We start from the raw sequence: 12,386 nt of genomic DNA on the forward strand, positions 1-12,386 counted from the left end.
GAAACCGTTACAGAAAAAACAGGTGGACCCAATTCCCTGCCCACAAAGAAGAGGAATTCTGCCTTAACTTTCCCTGTAATGCGCAGAAACCCTTTCCCACGCCACTAAATTCAAACGTACGCTTCATCCGTGTTTATGTTTGCACAGGACTTATTAAAGAACAAGGTGCCTGCAATAATTCCATCTCGGTTCCTTTCCAAATACACAGATTAGCCCAAATCAGATCCAGAACAGACATAACTCATCAAATCCGCAGTGAAACACACTGGATCAAGAACAAAATGCGTGTCCTAGTCCAGAAAAATATGGGTCCCTCTTTCTTCCTGTCATTATACAATCCCACCATAACTCATTACATTGCTGTCTGCTCATCTGGCAACCAAACCCAGAGAAGAGTCAACTCAGCAGAGTGCCCTACTGGGGAGAACACCCCGCAGCAGCACTACGGGCTGCCTGCCCTCCCGCACGCTCTGCTGACCCCTAGTGTCGTCCGTGGAGACCAGGCCAACAGAGCTGTTCCCAACAGCTGCAAAGACCCACACATTAAGTAAAAGCATTTTATTTTATACGATATGTTACGTATAAACCCATCTCTGAAAACAGCTTTGGCAGAAGCCCAAATCTTCAACATTAATCTGCAAAGGCAATTCCGGTCCCCAAGGGAAAGCAAGTCTTAAGACGATGCTAAGGCCTCCAAAGTCCTCTCCACGACGACCGTCAACCAAACTGCCTGCGGGTCTGCAGCTGCAGGCGGCTACATGTCTGTTTTTAAAGCAACCCCTTCCTGCCCTCGGGAGCTACAATGTCCCTCTACGCCCTCCCATCTCAGGGTAAGAACAGCTGCTGCAGAACCTTGCAGGGCAGCACTGACAGGACTGGACACAGAGGATCAGAGCTAAACTAAGCCTTCTGATGACACGAGCTTCCACTGTGTCACTTTACAGATGAACATATATATAGAGAGAGGTGGGGTGATATTGCTCAAAGTCACACAGCTAATAAGTGGCAAAGTCTATAACTCTGCTCCTCCCTCCGGCGTGACGCCCCAGCTGGGACGCCCACAGGGTTTTCTCGTGCCTGCCTGACCAGTCTTTTCCTGTCACTCATGACCCACCACAGGGTCTGTCCGCAGCCTGCCTTTTCAGCATGTTTTCCCTCCAGTTTCTCAGGAACAAGGCTGCTCCGGCCACTGTATGACTTCCGGCTCCCCGAACCCTCCGTGCTCAGGCCAGTCATGCCTGTGCATCCGGCCCCCTGCTCAGAGGCTCTTCCGTCCCTGCATGTGGATTTTTCCACTCTCCGCAGGGACACCCCCTCAGGGGAGCCCTCTTCTCCCCCACAGCATGGCAGGTGTCCCAGGCCACATCCAGAGCTGCCCCATTAAGACTGCTTGTGCCCAGTTCTGCTAGTCAGATCAGCAGCTTCAGAGCCCGGGGTTATGCCCGGGTCACCCGGCAGACCTACTGCCCATCTCCCAGACCCTACCCAGCAGGTCACCAGGAAGTCACAGTAGATGCCCCACCCAATCCAGAAGGCTGTTCACCTGCCAGCACCGCTGATGACTGGTTTCCAACCTTTGATCAGTTTCACACAAAACAGCAGCTTTCACTTTGAAGCGGGGTGTTTTCCCTTCTGCTGTCCATCCTTACCGGAAACATCAAGGGAAACCAAAAGGCCTTTTCTCAACCCTTTTCTGATGACACATTTCCACCCACAATACTCACATGCTCAAGAAGTTTGGGTCCACGTGGCTTTGTTTCCCTTACTCTAAGTGGCTCAAAAGACTGTGGGATTCCTTCTCTTTTGAGGGTATTTGTTGTACTCAGTTTATCGGCTTTAATCTGTTTTTGTCTTTCTCTTCAGTGTCCCTGGCAGTTGCCACTTCACACTCCCTACAGCAGCCTCTCTCCCAACGTCTAATCTAGGAAATCAGCTGTGACGAGGGCCCGGTGGGCAATCACAGAAGATGGAGCTAAGGCACAGAGAGGCTACATAATTTGCCCAAGGAGATCAACTTCAACCCCCAACAGTGTGTGTCTCGTCCCTCTGTTTAACACTTATGCTAAACTAGTTAACTTTTAATAGATTTTAGTTATAAACAGATGAGGTATCAAAATACATACAAGGACACAGATCCACTGTAAGATGTTCATTAACTCCACTATTTTGTTTCTATTTCTTTTATTTCTATTAAAAAAATTAAGAACCTCTGCAGTCAATATAGCAAAATGTTAATGGGTTTTAAATCCAGAATATAGAGGCTTAAGTGTATTACTCACACTTTTTTGTAAATTCACAAGACAAAATGATTTGAAGGTCTCTCTCCCCTCCCCCCTACTCACTACTGGCTCTCACCTGAGCTCCCAGACCACACATCTAACAGCCTTTCATTTTACCCACAGCTGAAATCATCAGTTTTCCCCCAGGACTCCCTCTGCAGCTTTCCCTCCTCAGAGCACAGCAGGACCCTCATTTACCTCATTAATCCACCCAGAAACACAGGCCTTACTCCATCCTACCCTCACAGACATCATTCATCTTTTCATTTTACCATCTAACATGTCTTCCATCTGTTCGCTTTTTCCCACTGACCGTCCCACCGCTCAGGTGGAAGCCACCAATACTGCCCACTTGGACTCATGAGTCTCCCAGTGGCTCCCCCAGCCGCTCTTCCCTACTTGAGACAAAAGGGATTGTGTCACTCCCATGCTTTTAAGACTCTATTGAAACCCACTGTTCTTAGAAGAAACTCCAAGTTCCTCACCTGGTGAAGTTCTTTGCCATGAAAGTATCAGCTCAGGGATGGCAGGACCCGCCCTCTCCCCTCAGTTCCCGCCCTCTCCCCCCCGGCCCTGCCCTTTCCTCTCATCCCCACCCTCTGGCACATCGCCACCTCGGTAGGACCTGCTGAGCTACACCAGCCTGTATTCTAACCCTGGTCTTGAGTTCTTAGCAAATTGCTTCACTTATCCATACAAATCCAAGTTAGATTAGAAAGATTTTAGATATTTAGCTAGACTTTTGATTTGGGGATTTTGCACTAGCAACCTGCAATGTACATGTTCTAATAGTTCTGCCTTCTTAAAACCACACCCAGATTTAAGTAGTGTCTGTGGAATACCTTCGGAATAAGAGGAATTGTACTTTCACAGGCTTTATGTTTTATAATATGAACAACCTGGACAGGGTCACAAATGGAACCGCCTAAAATGTGACAGAAGACGGGTTAGAGGCATAAAGCAACAGGTCGCAAGGAAGGTAAGAGCAAAGTTGTTTCTCCAAACCCCCCTAAAATCCTGAAAGAACCAAAAATTCTGAATTTTGAAAGTAAAAGACTATCATATAAAGAAATAAAATAATCCTGTTCATCAGGGTTTCAAGATCTGACTCCAGAAATTTTAGCAGGCCATACTGAATCCTAGCACAGAAACATCAGATGGACTAGTGGTGAGTAAGTTCCAGGAAAACGGCAGTAATTCCTCCACTTGTAAGAGAACACACACTCACTTGTCGAAAGTGATTGTAAACCACATTCTGGAGAAATTCAGAAGATTCAGGCTCCGCTTCTAGATGGTGATGACACGGAAGGACGGCTTGGATGCATGCTTCTAACTGAGTCACCGGCATTCTTACACTGCAGGGGGAAAAGGAGGCGCCCAGTCAAGAGCAGAGGTGTTCCTGTCATGTCTCCCAGGCCGTGCCTCGGGGACTCATTGTCCTGTAGCTATCCGGCCCCAGGCGAGGACCCGCAGCATGGCCCACCCAAGCAGGAGGGGCACTGTGCTTGAGAAAACCCACCCCTGATTGGGGGCAAGAGGGGCTGGTGTGGTTGAGTGGACCTATAAATGCCCACAGAAATACACCTGCATTCATTCAAGTGATACAACCAACAGTAGCAGGCCATTTTACAAAATTTCAATTGTCAGTGGAAATGTTACCATTCCTTTCCGCTTGTCCCCTGCACTCTGAGACAGGCTTAGGCTCTCTCACACCTGCAGCTCTGGGCAATAGTTGTGAAGTAATTTTACCTTGCTGCGATAGTCCTCGCTCCCCGTGTCACTGTGTCTGTCCTCTCTTAACACAGTCGGAAGTCTTCCTGGATCTCTCCCTGAGTTCCTTGCTCCTGCTCCTCAGATCCTGAGATAAACGGCAAGTGAAGTCACATGAACAGAAAAGACACTGTGGACTTGACCAAAGTCCTCTGTGACCCCTAGGTGAGTTCTGCCCACCCCTCAAATTCATTTCTCAAGGTTCTGCCCAGGGTGACAACCAGCCAGGAGAGTGGCCCAGGCCAATTAAAAGCTGTGTGGCTTGGTCGCGGGGACAGGTGCAGGAGCTGTTTCTGAAGCCGGGTCCCTCCCCACCTCTGCTCCCCTCTCCCCCTAGGCCCCGCTGCCAAGCCCCTAGGCTCCCTGATCTTCTGCATTTCTCTTCTTCTCTACTCCAAACCCTTTTCCTCTTCCTTTATTCCCTAATTATCCCCAGCTGGAGTGATTTTTTCAATCACAGTATCTGAAAAAATTTCCTGCAGCCGTAAAAGAGTTCTCCAGAAGTAAATGACCATAGGCTGGTTCCTGAATAGAGCCCCAGGCTGCGGTGACCCTCACCAACACTCCTGGGGGCATTAGACATGTTGCGGGGTCAACCACCCTCAACAGGAGTTTGCTGAGACCCCAAGGCCCGCACAGCATCCCTGCTCGCAAAAATATAGTCTGCCCACTTATCGGTTATTAAGAAGCAAAAATACAATATTGCTTATGTTTCTTACTAAAATTATTTATGAGATGGAAAAAGAAATTGTAATACAAAAGAAGAGATCTGACTCACTGTTAGATCTGTTCCTTTGGCTTTAAACCTGTGCCTTGTTTTCTAGGCTCAGACTTGCTAGCTCTGCACCTTTTGTGAAAGAAAGTTGCCTTTAGCCTGAAATATACAGGAGAGCCTATTCTCTGGGCTCTGATCTTTAAGAATGTTAACTCTTCTGCACTTATGTAGAGAGTTTCAAGTTGCAAGATAGAGAATAACCTTTGTTTTGTTGGAGGTTTTACAGGGGCACCATGATTTGACCCATATGGACAGCTGCAACAATAAAGGATTCCAAGGACAAGCAATTCATACAGCAAGAAGTTTGCAACAACCACCCACACACCCTCCCTTTTCAGTATAAAAGGAGCCTGAATTCTGACTTGGGCAAGAGCGTTCTCCCGGACATCATTCTGACATCTTCTGGGTCTGCCAGCTTTTCAAATAAAGTCACTATTCCTTACCCCAACACATCATCTCCCAAACTATTGGCCTGTCATGTGGCAAGCAGAATGACTTTGGACTCGGTAACAATATACATTGGAGGTAGTATGTCTCCACTGTTTCCTCATTTCCAATATATAGCATGCACATCATTTATGATCTAGTGCAAATAATTCATCAAAGACAACAATAACAAGAAACTCACCTAGCTATAAACACTGAAGTCACAACCTATTAATTTTACATGCCGTTTAACAACAAAACCAAAAAACTTAATATAGAGACTTTATTCCATGGAAATTAAATTATTTCTAGTCCTTCAAAACTTTCTTTCTTTCTATTTTCTTTTGTTTTGCTTATTGAAAGGAAAATAAAAATCAAATCATTTTATTTCAAGAATTTTTGTTATACCTACATATTTTAAATACTACAAAGAGATTTAAATTGCAAGCAAAAAAGTTCATATATTAGTATAAATATATATATACAATCAATGGGGATTAGGAAAAGAATGGACATTTACTAAAAATCCACTGTACATCCTGTCTTTTATAAGCATAACTTTGAATATAATCTCTATGACCCAGTGGTCCCCCACCCTCATTCTCATTGCAAAATCCCTTAGTAATCAACTACCAAGGCACCAGCATAGAACCACGTGATCAGTATTTTAGGTATAAATGAGGGAATTAGCTCATTCAATTCTAAAACAAAAATCCTAAAATAAATACTGAACTTATTAACAGATAAAGAAAATTGGACACAAAAAAGTAAACTTACTTCCTCAAGGTCACAAAGCTACTAACTTGTAAAGGCAAGATTTGAACTCGTCTGCCTGATTCTAAAAACTAAGGTGGAAATCCCATTCCACTGTGATGGTACAGCAGCAGAGCCTATCACCCTATCTTTGTTCAGATCTAGCCTTAGACAGCCTGAAACAGAACCCCATTCCTATGGAACTCGAGGTCAAATGATAAACATAAGGAGTTTATATCCAGTAGTTTTCTTAGGTCTCATTTACATAAAGTGTCAGCAGGTAAGCAGATAAACTCTGGGAAATGTGAGTGGGTCCAGAGCTTTTTGCTGATAAGAAACTCAATCTATCAGGACACAGTGACCTTCCCATGAGAGGCCACATGGACATAAACTAAAGGCAGCTGAGCAATGAAAACTAGCAAGACTCTGGAACTCAAGCAAAAGGTTCCCTGCCATCCCGCACACATTTTCCTCTTCATCCACGTGGGCACGATGACAGAAGACCCAGGTTCTTGTCCAAGTTACACCATCATGGATTCTCACCCATCAAAATTTACGACTCTATGCTGTCTTAAGTCATTTCCAACTCAAATATGATGACATCGATGTCTCAGCAGAATCTCTATGTCTCCGCTTCCTCTCTTCTAATAAGTGAATGATTCTATGGCCACAGAGAAATCCACTAAAAAACCATGCATGAAGCCAGGAGAAAGTCTGCTTAACAGACTTTGCTCTCATGCTCAGTGAATGAAAACTCAGAAAAAGTGGTCCTTCTCCCTCAGCAAGTGAGAGGTAGCCTGATATGTGTGTGTGTGTGTGTGTGTGTGTGTGTGTGTGTGTGTGTGTGTGTGTGTGTGTGTGTGTGTGTGTGTGTAAATCAAGTACAGTCAAGTCTGGGATGTGAAAAGATTTTTTTATGTCACTGTCATTTCAAGGGGACGATCCAACCTTTAAAGTAATTTAAATCTACTGTTCTGAGAGAGTCTCAGGCTCCTTGGTGGAAGAAGGGAAGGGAAAGGAAAGGAGGAAACAGGTAAATGAAGCAAAGGACTAAGAATAATGCTAGGGAAAGGCATGACATTAATTTTTTTCCTACTTGCATCACATACAAATTAGGGACTGGCTTTCCCCCGATGTCTTGTCGAGCACTGAGTTGCAGAAGAAGCGACAGCCTAATTCTCACTGAGCTTGTTACTGTACGTGGCATCTTAAAGACACAAATCATTTACCCTGAACAAACACTCTAGCAGCAGGCTGTAATTCTGTTTTGAGAGACAAGAAAACAGGAGTTCAAAGAGGATATATAACTTGACAAAAGCCTGAGGACCAGTAAAAAAGAGAGGATGAATTCAAACTCAGATCTGAATGCAGAGTCTGATCTTCCCACTCCCAGGACTGGAAAATCCTTAACACACAGGCTCCCCAGCTTCCCTGCAGTGTTCCTGACACCAAGCATTTCCCATGGCAGTGGTCTCCAGTTCTCACAGACACAGCGCTCTGTGCAGCCAATGACCTTCATCGGACCTTGATCATCTACCTGCCACGCCCACCAGGCTTCACCATACAGGCAGGAAAGCTGGCTTTCAAGTGCATACAAAGCCACCCCTGCTCTAACCTGGGTTCTTCTGGGGCTTCTCCAGCCTAAAGGCAGCCATGAAATGGCTCACAATTTGTACATGAGCCACACTACCTCTCTCCATCTGTCTCCCCGCCTATACTACTTAGCTATGACCATTTTGATAATCTTGGACACAAATTTTTAAAAACAGAATAGAAAGGATTCTGGAATAAGTACTTAATACTTCCAATTTTAAATGACATGTTACAGAGTGATTATTTACAAACTGAATTTATGCCTTTCTAGGTGTCAGTTTTAAGCAGTCAGAAAATAAAATAGCAAACAATTCTCACTTAGAAAATTAACAAAAACATAAACAATAATCTGGAATAAACTCAAAAATTATGCCCATGTTCTAAATGAAGAAAACTACAGGACTGTACCGAAGGGTAAAATAAGAGGTGTAAATGAAGAGACATCAACATATTGCATGGAGGAAAGCAGTTTTGTAAAGATATAAGTTTTTCTTAATATAATTCAAAACTTCCTAAAAAATGCCACGAAATATCTTATCTGATTTTATTTTAACTTGAGCAAAATATTTTTGAATTCTTCCGGAACAATAAAGTGATAATACTGGCCAAGAAAATTTGGGATGCAAGAAAAGAATTAAAAACAAATCACGCTGTCAAATATTAAATAAATTTTTACAATATGTAAGATATGGTGCTGGAATAAGAAAGGAAGATTGATAGAAAGGAACCATGATCTCAAAAAGAAACTCTAGTGTACATAAGTATTGTGTACACGTGGGATTTCAAATCAAAGAGAAAAATATGAATTCAATAATTGTCCTGGGAAAATCAGAGAATCACCTGGAAAGAATAAATTCTATTCCTGTCATAATGACCACAAGAAAAATTACAGATAGTGATGTAAATATTTAAAAGTAATAATAAGAGTAAATATAACACTTTACTCATATTAACTCAACTTACCCTCACTATAACAAGTACTATTATCATCTCCATCTTAGAGATTAAAAAACCTACAGAAGAGATTTATTCCATTATAAGAAAATATTTCTAAGAATAATGCCAAAGATAAAACCCATAAGGAAGTCATTTACTACCTTAAGAATATTTTGGGCCACAACGAAAATAAAAAACCTACTGAACAAAATGAAAGGCAAGAAATGACAAGAAAAAGCTCTGTGACACTTGTTGATGAAGACAAGAAGTTAATGTTCATAACATACAAAGAGCTGTCACAAAGCAGCAAGAAGATCCCTCACTTAACTGTGTGCAAAGAACAAAAGGGATCATTCATTTTAAGAAGTAAAATGGCTAATGAGTGAAAAATTCTCAGTACCTCACTGGTCATCAAATGCAAACTAAAACATTGAAAAAGCACTTTTGCTCATCATATTGGCAAATATTTGTAAAAGGTATTCTACCTAGTGTCCATCTGTGGGAGAACAAACTGTGAGCGAACTTTTTGGAGGACGACAAGTCAATGAATATGTAAACTCTAAATAACGTGAGTACACAATGACTCAACTCCACTTCTAGGAATCGTTTCGTTTAGAAAAAAAGAAATCAGCTCAAAAAGATGTAGTCATCAAGGAATTTACACAGCACTGTTAACAAGGGTGGGAAGAAAAGCAGAAGTGAAATCATATCCAGTGATAGAGAATTGGTTACATAAGTAATTCTACACCTTTTCATTCCCCACTGGAGAAGGAATTCCTAGAGTCACTTGAAAGGAACCTGTGATGAATGTAAATGTCACATCCAGGGACTAAATTTCCAGAAGCCTTAACTAAAGGAATACTCATACAAGATCACAGGAATGTCTGTACAAGAAGGATGCCAGTCAAACATCTTTTCTGACAGTGGAAAATGGAGAAAACCTAAGTGTCCACCATCAAGAAAATGATGCGGTAAATCACGGTGAGCTTTGGGCCATGAGGGAGCCTGCGTTTCAGCGTGGTCCAGGGCCTTGTCCACAACACTCTCCCACCAAAGGTGTCCTTGCACAAGAGACCACACCTGCACATCAGGAGACCCCTCCACTCTACCTGAAAGGTCCGGGTAAGTCTGTAGTGGGAGGAAGTCTATGATACACCCCTGAGTAAATAAAGCGAGCAGCAGAAAAACATACAGTATGGTCTCATTTTTCAATAAAGCATATCTACACACACATATACATAGATTTCTCATATACGTGTGTGTGTTTCTGTGTGTGTGTGTGTATATATATATATGTCATAGGCAAAAATGTCATGAAATATATACACCACATTGTCACCAGCTTTTACTCTCAGCAAATAAGTGGAAGGGAGGTAGGGGCCTTCCTGTACCACCGCTGTTCTCTTTTCAGTATTTCAGTTAAATATACTTGGAATTTAAAAGTTTATTTAAGTCCGAAGTAAAATGGACGATGCCTCCACAAGACAGAATGCTATACTGGTCATTAAAAATCATGCCAGGGGAGATAGAATATTGTAGAAAAACATGTAATAAGCCGAATGGAAAATGGAGGTCTCCACACAGTAAACAGGCACAGAGTGCCCGCTGGTTTTTATGACAGAGGTGATACACACTGACGAAAATAACAGAAACTATGTTAAAGTCTTAATTATTATCTCTGAGTAGTAGGACCAAGATAGCCTCTTTTGCCTCTTTTTTCAGACTTATTTTATTAAATACACGTTATTTTTCATCTGAAAAAAAGCATTTTTAGATGTGTAGTACAGCACATTGGAGAATAATAAGCGAGTATTTACAGAAACAAGTAACTAGGAGGCACCGCAGCAGCGCCACACAATGTAGAACGGGCGATCCTGAATAACACCGCACAGTTGCATAAGGACCCACAAAGTGAGCTCACCTGCTGTAACAGGGCGTTGCCCCCTTCTATTTGTCAGTTGTGTCTTCAGGGCTGAGTCAGTTCTGAGCATGGCCAGTGTCAGTGCTGGTGTCTGGGTGGATGCCACTGGAGGTGAGGGCGCCTGCAAACAGACAGGAAGAACAGAAAGCTTCCTTTGCCTTTTCTGTCTTGTTACCTTTTCACTTTAAAAGAGAGGCACAAATAAGATAGACTGTGCAACTTCCCTACTGAAACTTCAGTAATGAAACGATTTTTAAAGCCTTCACAGCTTATAATGTGCCTATAACTGTCTTTTCAACAAAGCATCATATTTATTAAATGTTAAGTCAGTTATTTAACTTCCTGTTGAAACCTTCTATTAAAGAACATGAAATGCACTACGTGAAAGCACCACGCCTGCAGTGACCAGTTCAGCTGTCTTGAAGGCAGTGCAGTCACCCCCACCATCCCGTGGCCCTGAGTTCCTGATGCTGGTAAGAGAGCACGCTGCCACCTCAGATGGAGAGAAACAGTGAAAGCATTTTCTGAAGTCAACAGCACTGACAAAACATGACTGAAAAGTACGAGTCACCTTTGAGGCTCTCATTTTCTGTTTCTGGGCAACCCCGTCAATGAGTAGAAACACCCCATTCCCGAGCCATGGGACTCATGTGGGAAGGAGTTTGGGAGAAATTTCCAGGTATAGAATGTAACACGGAGAACTGTGACGAACAAAACGATGAAATACTGTGATTTCGGAAGACACTCAAAATATTCTCCTAAGCCTTAGTAGCTGGAAATGCTGGGCTTCTCCTAAGCCACTTATTTATTTCACAGCCAGTGAGCATCTCCCACAAACCCTGCTTCCCTCTGTCTGCTGGGAGCCTCAGGCAAACTCTTGCTGTCGATCATATAAGTCACAGGGCAGTGGTGTGGTCTCACCCTGCAACCCTCACACAGGCTCACCTCCTAGCCTCACTGTCTGAACTTGGCTCCATTTTCTCACCTCCTCATTTGGTATCTGTTATTCTGTAAGCTGCCTGAAATGATTGTTGGAACAAGTCAGAAGAATGAGTGGGTAGATAAATGGACAGATGGACAGGTGAGAGATGGGCAGACAGACAGAGAGACTTCAAGAAAAGGGGAACAAAGTAAACTTCGTATGCAAAACCCTCTTCCAGTCAGGGAGGAAAATCACCACGGAGAAGTGTGAAGAGGCAGGTGGCTTAGGATTATTTCCTACATTCCATGAAAAATCACACAAGTGATGAGAGTGTAGAACTATAAATATTAAAAGAAAACATCATGCATGCTTGAAAAAAAATCTACAATATGTACTTTCTAAAGAATAGATTCAAATCAGCAAGGCCCAATAACACAGTCCTTGGTTGTTACAGAGGTGAAAATCCCACCTCCAAACCACAAGCCATCCCTTTGGAGCACTGAGAGTCTACACCGGGCAGTCATAAAGCCGTCACCGCAAAAGCTATGCTATCCTGCACTTACGATTAACAAGCAGCTGTGCTCAGGCTTCCCATGCGCAGTCATTTACACCCCACAGCACCTCTACGGTGGAGGGACGCCTAGCGAGCCCCATCTCTGCAGGACAGAAAACAAGCCCAGGAGAGGCTAAGCCGACCTACCAGTTCCCCATCTCAAAGGACTGGTCACTTCAGAGTAGGACTCGAACTCGGACCCACGTTTGTAACCACGGTATTACCTTGCTTTGTGTGCTTTTTGTGTGTATAATACATTTGTTTCTGGCATGAAAGTATATTTAATAACTAATCAGTTGTCTTGTCTATCTCATTAGCTCACAATCAATCTTTATACTGTTGAATTGTACTCTTTTCCCCTGGAGAAAGGAACGGAAACAGCGGGGGTCAGAATGAGGTGGGGCTCCATTTTTATCTGGTATCTCATCTCATCCAAATCCCCAACCAGGGAGAAGGAG

At 43.2% G+C, this 12,386-nt stretch overlaps 1 protein-coding gene and 1 long non-coding RNA gene across 3 annotated transcripts in view; one reads left to right on the forward strand and one right to left on the reverse strand.

Annotated features, from left to right (window-relative positions):
- The window catches only part of LOC116657928, an 88,503-nt gene that overhangs the window by 7,939 nt on the left and 68,178 nt on the right, over nucleotides 1–12,386 (reverse strand). Inside the window, exons 2-4 of one of the 2 annotated variants that reach the window (XR_004313108.1) lie at nucleotides 10,454–10,574; nucleotides 4,029–4,137; nucleotides 3,508–3,634 (exon numbers count right to left, since the gene is read on the reverse strand). The gene's annotated coding sequence lies outside the window, so the exon portion shown is untranslated. The other variant, XR_004313107.1, reaches the window with a different exon arrangement.
- LOC116657938 lies at nucleotides 1,262–10,134 on the forward strand. Its single transcript, XR_004313117.1, has 3 exons — nucleotides 1,262–1,272; nucleotides 4,334–4,338; nucleotides 10,053–10,134. It is a non-coding gene; the product is annotated as an uncharacterized LOC116657938 (long non-coding RNA).

This window comes from Camelus ferus, chromosome 19, assembly GCF_009834535.1.
Source record: "Camelus ferus isolate YT-003-E chromosome 19, BCGSAC_Cfer_1.0, whole genome shotgun sequence".
NCBI lineage: Eukaryota > Metazoa > Chordata > Mammalia > Artiodactyla > Camelidae > Camelus > Camelus ferus.